The sequence below is a fragment of the Gracilinanus agilis genome, chromosome 1 (genome assembly GCF_016433145.1).
Source record: "Gracilinanus agilis isolate LMUSP501 chromosome 1, AgileGrace, whole genome shotgun sequence".
NCBI classification, from domain to species: domain Eukaryota; kingdom Metazoa; phylum Chordata; class Mammalia; order Didelphimorphia; family Didelphidae; genus Gracilinanus; species Gracilinanus agilis.
In genome coordinates this window covers 765545766-765558340 of record NC_058130.1, presented here as the reverse complement: position 1 = coordinate 765558340, position 12575 = coordinate 765545766, and positions in this window count along the sequence as shown.

Sequence of the window (12575 nt, the reverse complement as noted above, 5' to 3'; positions counted from 1 at the left end):
GAGGGAGGGAGGGAGGGAGGGAGGAAGGAAGAAAAAGAAAGAGAAAGAAAGAAAGAAAGAAAGAAAGAAAGAAAGAAAGAGAACAAGAAGAAAGAAGAAAAACAATTCCTTCTCAAAGATCAAAATTAATCATGGACCTGAGAGAAGGAAGAACTTTTCAGTTCTTCCTTTGTTTCTTGCTTTTCTGCCAAAGAAACTAATTTGTGGACCAAAACCAAAGCAACCAACAGGGAGTTGAAGCCCAAGATGAGTCAGGAGATAATAAGCACCAAACTGCCCCCCACCTAATTATGAGAACCAGAAGAATTATATGAAAGATAGCACTTTAAGTAGTGGGATGGAAGATCTCTGAGCCACTGTCAGTAACCTTTGAAAGACTGTGAAGGAAAGAACTGGGACCATAGGGTGACAAATGGTCAAATGCTTCCATTTTTTAAGGGGGAGAAGGAGGAGAAAAAGAGGAATCTTCAGACCATAACTGGTCATGATCCTGACTTTAATTCTTGTCAAAATTCTAAAATATATTATTTGCACTACATAAAAGTTGCTGTTGTTGCTGTTATTATTTAAAGGGATGGTTGGTAAGCATTTAGAAAAGGGAGCAATGATCATCCCTGACAACCTAAACTCATTTCCTTTTTTTTAGCCAAATGAATTATCAGGAACAAGGCACATGTAGTTTGTGGGTAGCATGCTTAAGAAGTATTTGGGAGCACTCCAAATGTCCAGAGGATGGAAGAAAGCTAACAGACTGGTAATGGGTCTTAAATTCATGCCATAAAAAGGCTGGTTGAGGAAACAAGATATTTAGCCTAGAAAAGATGTCTTGGGGGATACATGATAGCTGCCTTCAGTTTTTTGACAGACTGTCATATAGAAGAAGAATTAAACTGGTTCTATTTGACTCCAGAGGGCAGAACTAGAAGCCAAAAGAAGCAAAGGAAAAGAATGAGGTCGAAGATTGATTTAAAAAAATTTCCTAACTGAAGCTATCCAAATTGGAACAGGATGCCTGGGGAGATCATGGGCTCCCCTTCTCTGATAGTCTTCAAGCAAAGACTGGGTGACCACTTGTTGGTGATTTTATAGAGATAAGTTTAAGTCAAGCCAAGAAGCATTTATTATGCACCCACTAATATGTGCTAACTGATGTTTTAAGTGATGGGGGTGGGGGAGAAAAGGCCCAAACAAACAGCCACTGCATTTGAGCAAATCATCTTCTAATGGGGTGGGGTGGGAGGGGGTTGTCATAGTTCAGGGAGTTCAAATCCTGATTCAGACACTTACTGGTCTGAGCAAGTCATTTAACTTCTTTCAGCCTCAGTTTCTTAGTCTGTTAAATTGGAGATAATAATAGCACCTACCTCCCAGAATGAATGTGAAGATCAAATGAGAGGACTTTTTGAAACTTAAAGCTCCATATAAATGCTGTTATTATTAAAGGGTAACATATGTAAATGTTTTGTTTTTATTGTTGTTGCTCAATCGCTTTAGTTGGGTCTGACTCTTCATGCCCACATGTGGGGTTTTCTTGACAAAGATACTGAAGTGGTTTGCCATTTCCTTCAAACAGTTTATTTTACAGATGAGGAAACTGAGGCAAATGGGATTAAGTGACTAGCCCAGGGTCTCACAGCTAGTAAGTTTCTGTGAAAAGATTTGAACTCAGGCTCCTGATGCTCTATCCACTTTGCCATATAGATGTTCCTTGTAAGTACTTTACAAACCTTAAAGAATTCTATAAATTTTAGCTATTATGAGAGGAAATTCTTGTGCAGAGAGAAGTGCTGAACTAGATAGCCTCTGGATTCCCTTCCAAATTTTATAGCCTATGATTCTTTGCAAGGAACCTTGGACTAAGCTATCTTCTTATTTAAAGGGCACACCTGGAGCATTTCTGGGGCCCATCTGGGGCTGAGGAAAATGGTCTGTTTTTCCTTACTCCACAATTATAATCCTGTCCTAAATTTAGACTTCCCTCAAGAAAGCAGCAGGACCTGGGTCAAATCATGCCATGGACTCTCCACTTGACTCCCTTTTATCCAAGTTAAATCAGCTTAATTCAGTGGAAAGATTCCTGGCTCAAGAGTCAGAAGACCAGCTTGCAAGTTCAACTTTGGATGTTCAGTACCTCCCTGTGTGACCTTGGTCATTTCTCTAGACCTTGGTTTTCTTATATGTAAAATTAAAGACTTGGACTACATTAGCCTCTGAGGTCTCCTCTACCTCGAATTTGTAAATAATTACTATCTGTAAGATCTTTGGTAATAGCAAACATTAATAATTACCAAGGCAGCTGGGTGACTCACTGGATTGAGAGCCAGGCCTATAGACATGAGGTTCAGGGTTCAAATCTGGCCTCAGATACTTTCTAACTCTGTGATCCTGGGCAAGTCACTTTATCCTATTTTCCTAGCCTTTGCCCTTCCGTCCTAGAGTCGTTTCCAAGACAGAAAATAAAGGTTTACTACTACTACTACTACTACTACTACTACTACTACTACTACTACTACTACTACTACTACTATATATTTATAACATATAATAATAATAAAAATAGCTAACTTTTACATAGTGTTTATTGTATGCTGGGCACAGTGCTAAGTGCTTTACAATTATTATTTCACTTGATCCCTACAATAATCCTGAAGATAGATGTTATCAACACTTTCATTTTACAAACCAAGAAACTGAGTCAAAAACAGGTTAAGTGACTTGCCCAGGATCATACAACTAGTAAGCGTATGAGCTGGATTTAAATTTAGGTCTTCCTAACTCCAGGCCCAATGCTTTATGCATTGTACCACCTAGTTGCATCAATTTGCTGGGCCTCAGTTGGAGGTTGGATCAAGGGCCTTTAAGGTCACTTCCTCAGGAAAGGCAGGTGGTGGTCAGGAAGAGACCTGAAGTCAGGAATATCTGAAATCAAATTTGATCTCAGATACTGACAGTGTTACCCTGGGCAAGTCACTTAACCCTGCTTGTCTCAGTTTTCTCAAATGTATGATAGGGATAAAAATAGCACCTACCTCTCAGAATTGTTGTAAGGATAAAATGAGATAACATTTGTAAAAAATGCTAAGCACATGGATGGCATTCATTTCAGTTGTGTCTGACTCTTCATGACCATTTGGGGTTTTCTTGGCAAAGATATTGGAGTGGTTGGCCATTTCCTTCTCCAGCTCATTTTACAGATGAAGAAACTGAGGCAAACAGGGTGAAATGACTTGCTCAGGGTCACACAGGTAGGAAGAATCTAAGGCCATATTTAAACCCAAGAAAATGAGTCTTCCTGATTCCAGGCCCAGTATTCTATGCACTGTGGCATAGTTGTCCATAAATAGTAGGCACCATATAAATACTTATTGCACTCCCTCTCTTCAATCATCTATAATCCTGTGACCTTGGGCTAGTGATTTCACCTATCTGGGTCTCTGGTTCTTCAGCTGGTTAATGAATAGATTGGACTAGATAGTCTCTGACATCCTTTCCAGCTTTAGATCAAAGTTCTTATCACAAGGAGGATTCTACTTTTATACCTCTTCTCTCCATTCCTTTGGCCACTACCCTAATTCAGTCTATCCTTAGTTTTCATCTGGACCATATTAAGAACCACCCAATTGGTCTTCCTGCCTTTTGTCTTTCTCTTCTTTCCATCCTTCAAACAATCTATCAACAAACATTTCATAAGCACTAACTATATGCCAAGTACTATGCAAGACACCAGGGACAGAAAAGCAATAAATGAAATAATCCTTACTTGTAAGAAGTTTATATTATAACTGGAGATAACAAAGACCTTTAGGAGTAAGTACAGAATAAATGAGAAAGGAATATCTACAAAGTAGTTAAATATAAGGTCATTGGAGAGAGAAATCCAGGAACTCTTGTATGAATGAGACAGAAGGAAATAAGTAAAACCAGGAGAACAAATTCAACAATTACAGCATTATAAAGCATGTTACTTTGAAGGCCTTAAGAACTCTGATCAATTCAGTGATCCACCATGATTCCAGTCATCCCATGAAGAAGTATGCCACCCACCTTCTGACAGAGGTGATGACCTCAGGGTGCATAAGAAGATCTATGTTTTTGGACACGACCAATTCAGAAATGTTTTGCTTACTGTGGATAGTTGTTAGAAGTTTTTGTCATAAGATTAAGCCTGGTTGTCTAGAGACCATGCCAGTGGCCCCTTAAGGAAGGCTGTATCTTATAGATCTATGCATGGAAACCATTGATCTAAAATTGGATCTCATTATAGTCTTGAGGCCACCATGATGGTCTCCTCTTAAGGGAATCTGTAAGCTTGTAGAACATACTCATGGTAAAACACTGAAAATAATATTTTTCTAGAGTTAGTAAATCTGTGTGCCCCAAATAATATTTTATCCACCACCATTTTGTTTTTCTCCCTGATAAACAAACCTCCAAAATATACTTTGGCTTGACTCCTAAGGCATAAATACATCACCCAAATCAGAGTATAAGAACAGCAGACAGACACTTTGGAGCACACCTTCCCTTGCAGTGGGAGAACACCTTGGCACTGGAGCATGCTTTCCTGTCAAGTAGACCCATGTCTCTGAACTAAAGAAGTAATGCAGTGCTACTCTGAGGTGAGTTATTTTAGTGTGGGTTATTGGGATTGTAAATCAGATCTCCTCTCTTTCCCCTTTGCCCTCTTCCCTGTTGCTTGAAAGCTTTGCAGTGATCTGATTCCCATTGTTTTACATGTTATTCTCAGCATCTGAACTCATTAAGAGGTTGTATTCTCTGACATCTCTGGCTGACCCAGGGGCTTCTCTTCAAACATAAACTAGTTTCTCTAACAAGGATTCAAGCTGTTGATAGCTGAACCTATGTTAGAGAAGCATGGAATTGGGGGAACCAGTTGTAGAAAACAAAGTTCCACAGGGGAACTCTGCTTCTACTCCAGAGGGACAACTTTTTGCTAGAGGACTGGCACAGAATGGTTCTTTTTCTCTTTAATTGTGAGAAGAGACAATAAATGTGTGTTAGTGGAAAGCAAAAAGATTTTTTAAAGTTACTTAAACAATATTTTGTGGGGTACAAGTAAGTGGCTCAAGTGGATTGGTAGCCAGGCCTGGAGATGGCCGATTCTGGGTTCAAATCTAGCCCCAGACACTTCCTAGCTGTGGGACCCTGGGTAAGTCACTTAACCCCCATTGTCTATCTCATACCACTCTTTTGTCATGGAACCAATACACAGTATTGATTTTAAGACAGGAGGTAAGGGTTTAATTATACATACACTCACATACACACACATATACATATATATGTATATGTGTGTGTATTTATGTATATATAAAGTGAGGAAGGCCATTAGTAGTACCAAGCACTTAGCTAAGCTTTGAGTATACAGTGAAAAGGCAAGAAGCAAATCCTGGCCGCAAGGAGCATGTATTTTAGTGAACAAGACAACAGACAAATCATTAGGTACATAGGAGATATGTTGTTGTTCACCCTTCATTTAGTAGAGGACCAAGATGCATGTAGAAGACAGAAGAGAGTAGTTGGAAAGTAATCTCAGAGGGAAAGTTCTGCTAGTTGAGATGACAAGAAAAGGCCTCTTGTGGAAGGTGGCGCTGGATTTGAAACTTTACAAAGCAGTCAAAATAATCTTCAGGAGAAGGTCTACACCAGTGGTTCCCAAACCTTTTTGGCATACCACCTCCTTTCCAGAAAAAATATTACTTAGCCCCCTGGAAATTAATTTTTTTTAATTTTAATAGCAATTAATAGGAAAGATAAATGCACCTGTGGCCATCACTGGCCCCCTGGATCACTGCAGCAATAGTGCCCACTTTGGGAATCACTGGTCTACACCATATTAATCCCCTACTAAAAATTTTTGGTGTCTCCCTGTTATCTGAAGGATAAAATTAAGAGTCCTTAGCGTAGAGTTAAGGAAATAAAAGCTGTTTTCTTTCTGTCTCTGTATCCCCATCTTCTAATACAGTGATTCCCAAAGAGGGCACCACCACCCCTTGGTGGGCGCTACAGCAATCCAGGAGGGTGGTGATGGCCACAAGTGTATTTATCTTTCCTATTAATTGCTATTAAAATTTTTTAAAAAATTTATTTCCAGGGGGCTAAGGAATATTTTTTTCTGGAAAGGGGGCGGAAGGCCAAAAAAGTTTGGGAACCACTGCTCTAATACAATGTTGGGTACATATAGAACCTTAATAGATATTTCTAGAAACTAATAGTATTGCATAATACTAACTGGCATTTCTCTATAGTTCTTGACAATTCATAAGTGTTTTCCTAATGAGACACCTAGGAGGCAGGAAAAAAAGCATATTATTAAGCTGTATGTATAGTGGAAAGAGTCTTGCTTACCTCATAGAATGGCCCCAAACAAGTAATTTAATCACTTTGTGTCTCAGTTTCCTCTTTTGTAAAATAGAGAAAATAATTTTATCACTTTTTCCCAGGGTTATCACTTTGGAAACCTCAAAGCACTCTATAAATGTGATGTGGTGTTATTATTAACCCCATTTTTATTAGGGATAGAGGTATAGGAAAAAAAATAAATGACCTGGACAATATAACAGAGCTAGAAATGTCAGAGGCAAGACTCAGGATACCTTTAAATTCATTTTTGTTTGAAATGTCCCTAAAGGATACACCAAAGGTTAGTTTTATTGCACTTATTACAGGATCTCAGAGCTTTGAGGGACTTCAGAAACCACCTAATCCAATTCATGCCTGAACAAGACTCCCTTCTCCAATGTACTGGATACATTATCTCAGTCATCCATCCTTTCAGTCACTGTATGATAGAACAAGATCTGAAAGGAACCTCTGAGGCCACCAAGACTAATCCTTTTATTTTACAGAAGAACAAACCAAATCCTGGATAGGTCAGGTGACTTAGAATCATAGAATGGTAGATCTAGAACTAGAAGGGACCTCAGAAGCCATTGAATCCAACCTCATCATTTTGTAGGTGAGGCTCAGAGAGATCTAGTGAATTAACCAGGTTGTAAAGGAGGTAAGCAGAGGCACAATTTGAACCCAGGTGGTCTAACTTCAAACCCAGTGCTCTGACCTCAAATGAAGGAGATCGCAAGATCACTTTAAGCCATCCATCCTACTTATGGATATTTCTAATCACTAGGAAGTTTTTTTCTTGTATTTACAACTGAAATTTTCTCTCTGGAACATCCACCCATCCTTCATGGTTCTACCTTCTGGTACTGAGCAGAACAAGTCTAACCCATCTTCCACAAGGCAGTCCTTAATATGTAATAATGCATCCTCAACTCCAGGACCTTGGACAGTGCCCAGATCTCCGAATAAGACCCAGATATTGTCACAGTATTTTAAGATTTGCAAAGCACTTGATATATATTATTTTGTTTGATTCTTGTAACTCTATGAGGTGGTACTCTTAATATTTCTCTGCTTCAGTTCTATTAATTATTTCCTATTTATCTTGTTTATAATTTGCTTTCTGTAATTTATTTGCAAGTTGTTTCTTCCATTAGACTGTTAGCTCCTTGAGGGCAAGAATGGTCTTTTGCCTCTTTTTGTGTCCCCAGAATTTAGCATACTTCCTGACGTAAAGCAGGCGCTTAATAAATGTTTATTGATTAATTTATATGAGTTTTAAAGTGGTAGTTGTCCTTTGTGCTTGAATAGGACCAAAATGATATTACTGGTGATGTCTTTTTGCCTAGAGCACAAATTGAATTTAAGTGAAGCAATGCTGCACAAAATCATCATCAGCCTCTTTTTTCCGGTTATCAAAGTCCAGTGGCAAGACAAACATCAAGATGACTGGTGATACAGTGGGTGACCTCAGCATCCTCAATGTTTAATCAAGCTCTAAGTGCTCCACAGAGCCTATGTCAGACACTTTAGTGACCATTTGGATCAAATTGTCCTCATCCATCCATTCAACTGGGAATTTTCACATGCCCCATTTTACAAACAAGAGAACAAGGTCCAAAGAGAGTCTGTGACTTTCCTAGGATCATACAGTTAGTAAATGTCTGAAACAAGATTTGAACCTAGGTCCCCTTGGTTTATAGGAATCAACAATTTATCTGTTACACCAGGAAGCCTCTCAAAACTTGAAAACACCTATCATCTTGCTTGGGTTGGAAAAGAGATAGAAGCCCCAAGTATTTTAGCATCCACAGGGCAATCACTTGCCTCTGTTCCTCCATGGAAAGAGCTGGGTTCTCTTCTTCCCCCTCCCTCAGCACTACACAAGATCCAAGCAAGGCCATCACCGGGATTCACCATACTCAAGAAGCAGCTCTGTCATCAAGCTTCCCAGTCCATCTGTGGTCTCTAGTCTCCATGGTCAGGACTGCCCATGGAAGCAGCCTCAGGGAAATGGAGATAACACTGTGACAGGAGCCAGGGTGCCTAGAAGCCCCATTCATCACCAGGATGGGAGCAGTCGTTGAGCCTCACTGACCCTGTAAAATCAGAATTCGGCAGAGACCACGAGGTTCCCGACTCCTGATTCTAATTTAGTTTCCACAGGAGGCCCCATGATCTGACATTGACAAATGACCTGAAGCCAGTGGAGTTTTTCTGCTATATAGCTGGATTTGCTTGAAGAGAGAGCCTTGGAAGAGAGGTTAGGGCTGGGATGGCTCTCAGTTTATTAAAAAAAAATGCAAACTACGGGGCAGCTGGGTAGCTCAGTGGAGTGAGAGTCGGGCCTAGAGACAAGAGGTCCTGGGTTCAAACCTGGCCTCAGCCACTTCCCAGCTGTGTGACCCTGGGCAAGTCACTTGACCCCCATTGCCCACCCTTACCATTCTTCCACCTATGAGACAATACACCTAAGTACAAGGGTTTAAAAAAACAAAAAAACAAAACAAAAAAAAATACAAACCACCATTATTAAGTACCTGAAGTGGGAAGAGTCCTACACTAAATGTTGGGTCTAGGTGCTGGGTGCTGGGTTCTGAGGGCTAGGTATGGATGCTAGGTATAGATACTGTGCTCTAGGTGCTGGGTTCTGGGTATTGAGCATGAATACTTGGTTCTGGATATGAGTGCTGGTACTGGATGTAAGTATTGGGTATGGGTATAAATGCTAGGTTCTAGGTAGTGGGTTTTGGGTGCTGGATATGGGACCTGGATGTGAGCGCTGTTATGGATGCTGGATATGGGTGCTGAAGCTGGGAGGAGAGATGAACTTTAGATTAAATGTATTCTCTGTCCTTCAACTCCCTCCAAAACATTTCCAAGCCATGCTGCCTGCACACCAGCTATCATCTTCATCCACCCACCCCTGGACCCAGGGCTTCAGTAGATGAGACGCTCACCTTCTCTTCGCCAGAACGAAGTCTCAACAGCATTTCTTGGCTACACCACTGAAGTCTGCTTTCTGGTTTGCCTGTAAATGCTGTCTTCTCCCATACCACAGTAGTATGTAGCATACCAAATACATACTAGCATATACCATAATAATATTTTAAAATTTACAAAGTGTTTTGCATGTTTTATTTTGACAATAGCAAAAAATACTTGTGCTAGGGGGCAGCTGGGTGGCTTAGTGGATTGAGAGCCAGGCCTAGAGAAGGGAGGTCCTAGGTTCAAATCTGGCCTCAGCCACTTCCCAGCTGTGTGACCCTGGGCAAGTCACTTGACTCCCATTGCCCACCCTTACCACTCTTCTGCCTTAGAACCAATATATAGTATTGATTCTGTGATGGAAAATAAGGCTTTAAAAATACTTGTGCTAACATGATCCCACTTTTATAATTGAGGGAACTAAGGTTGGAAGAGGTTGAGAGTGACTTTCCCAGGGTCATCCAGAAAAAGAGTGTTGATGATGGGATCTGAACTAATCAACAGTCTTCCTGCCTCCTGTTTTCTTGAGGACAAGGATTCTCATGCTTGCTTGTATTTGCATGATTTGTATACTCAGCTCTTAGCAGAGTGACTGGCAAATAGGAAGCACTAACTGAATCTTTGTCTAGCTATCCATCAGAGTTTAGTGTGAATCATTGACTTTAGAACTGGAATGGACATTCAAGGTTGTTGAGCCTAATGCTTTCATTTTACAGAGGAGGAAACTGAAGCCCAAAAGTTCTCCATTGTCTCCTTGGACAGCCAAGTCCAATTGTCCAATTTGGATAGTTACTATTAAAAAGTGTTCCTTATGCCAGTTTAAATTTGCTTCTTTGAACTGGAGGAATTCCATGTGAACTGGAATGACCTTCAGGAATTGATGCAGAGTGAAAGGAGCAGAGCCAGGAGAACATTGTACACAGAGACTGATACACTGTGGTACAATCAAACATTACAGACTTCTCTACTAGCAGCAATGTAAGGATCCAGAACAATTCTGAGGGACTTATGAGAAAGAAAACTAGCCACATTCAGAGGAAGAACTGTGGGAGGAGAAACACAAAAGAAAAACAACTGCTTGAACACATGGGCTGATGGGGCTATTATTGGGGATGTAGACACTAAACGATAACTGTAGTACAACTATCAATAATATGGAATTAGTCTTGACCAATGATACATGTAAAATCCAGTAGAATTGTGTGTTGGCTAGGGTGGGTTAGGGGAGTTTGGGGGAGAGGGAAAGAACATGAAATATGTAACTATGGGAAAATATTCAAAATAAAAATTTAAAAAATAAAAATAAAAAAATAAATTTGCTTCTTTGGAATGCCTGCCCCTGCTCTCTAGTTCTGCTCTCAAGGGTCACTTGGAACAAATTATCTCCTGCAATCAATCACTTAATCAAGAAACATTTGCTAAATACCTATTATGTACCAGGTACAGAGTGTGCTAAGACATGGGGATAGAAAAAGAGCCAAAAGATAGTCCCTACCATCAAGGAGCTTATAATTTAATGAGGAAGGCAACATGCAAACAAATCTATACAAAGCAAGCTATAAAGAGAATAAATGCTTAAAGACTGCTATCATGTCTCCCCTGAGTCATCTCTTCTCCAGGCTAAATATCCCCAGTTCTTTCAACCAATTCCCATATGCCTTCCTCTCCAAAATATCTTGAATTTATTTCATCTTTACTTATGCATGTTCCTGTTTTCCTTTTCTGATTAAAAAAAAGCCTCCCTAAAGGTAAAGGCTGTTTCATCCTTCCCTTTGAATTCACAGCACCTACCCTAATATCTGACCCATAGGAGATGCTAAAAAAGCTTGGTAATTGACATGGCATGGACTAATAACATAATACATGTAAAGTACTTTCTAAACCTTAAAGCTCAATATAAATGCTAGTTATTGTCATTATTTAGAGCACGCTTTAAGCATCCTGATTGCCTTCTGGATACTTTCCAGGTAATAATACATGCTCTACTTCCAAAGAACCTGGTCCAGTTATATTTTTGAGCATAGTGTCGGGATCAAATGAGATAACCATTCTTAAAGTGGTTGCTAGATTCTAAAGCATCTACCCAGATGTGAGGGGTTATTGTTAGCATTGTCCTGCTGTGCTCTGTCTTTGAAATTCTTAATTCTTATTTTTTTAAAGTCACTTGCATTGATCCCCCTGTGAGCCTTCATTTCTATTTATCTTCTTTTCATCCTTAACATCTGCTGGCCTAATGAGTAGGATTTCACCTACACTCACCATGATGCCTCACTTAGTTTGCCAGGAAATTTGACTCACTGTTTCTGGCTCTATCCATCAGTGAGGTGTGATGAATAAAGAATCTTGGGCACTTATCCCAGCCCCTACTACAAAATAGTCACCTTCTCCTTCAGTTTTCCCTTTTATAGAATGAGTCTCTTACCACTTTAAAATTCCATGATAGGGGGCAGCTGGGTAGCTCAGTGGAGTGAGAGTCAGGCCTAGAGACAGGAGGTCCTAGGTTCAAATCTGGCCTCAGACACTTCCCAGCTGTGTGACCCTGGGCAAGTCACTTGACCCCCATTGCCCACCCTTACCAATCTTCCACCTATGAGACAATACACCGAAGTACAAGGGTTAAAAAAAAATTCCATGATGCTGTGATGGGAAGGTAATGTGCATCCAGTTGGTCTCCACCTTCCTTCCATCCATCCTTCCCATGGCTGCCAAATTGGCATCCACAAAGTATAGTTCTGATTCTATCACCACCTTGAAGAAATTTCAGTGGGTCCCCATTTCTTCTAAAACCAATCAGCAAACTTGTATTAAGTGCTTAATACATTGTCAGGCACTGTGCTAAGCACAAAAATGTTCACATGGGCTATTTGTGCCCAACCAGTGGTAGAACATTCTGAGCTCATATTGGTCTGATCAGCCACAATTGAACACATTTTATATTGATCCACAATATCATGATGTCATTTTGGTCCTCTTCTTATATGAAGGACAACAACCAGCCAACCACCGATGAGATTATATCTATATCTATATCTATATATATCTGTAGATATATAGATATAGATATAGATAGATAGATAGATAGATAGATAGATAGATAGATAGATAGATANAGATATAGATATAGATAGATAGATAGATAGATAGATAGATAGATAGATAGATAGATAGATAGATAGATAAAAACAGGTGCAATCATGAAGGAACTGACATTCTAATGAGGGAGA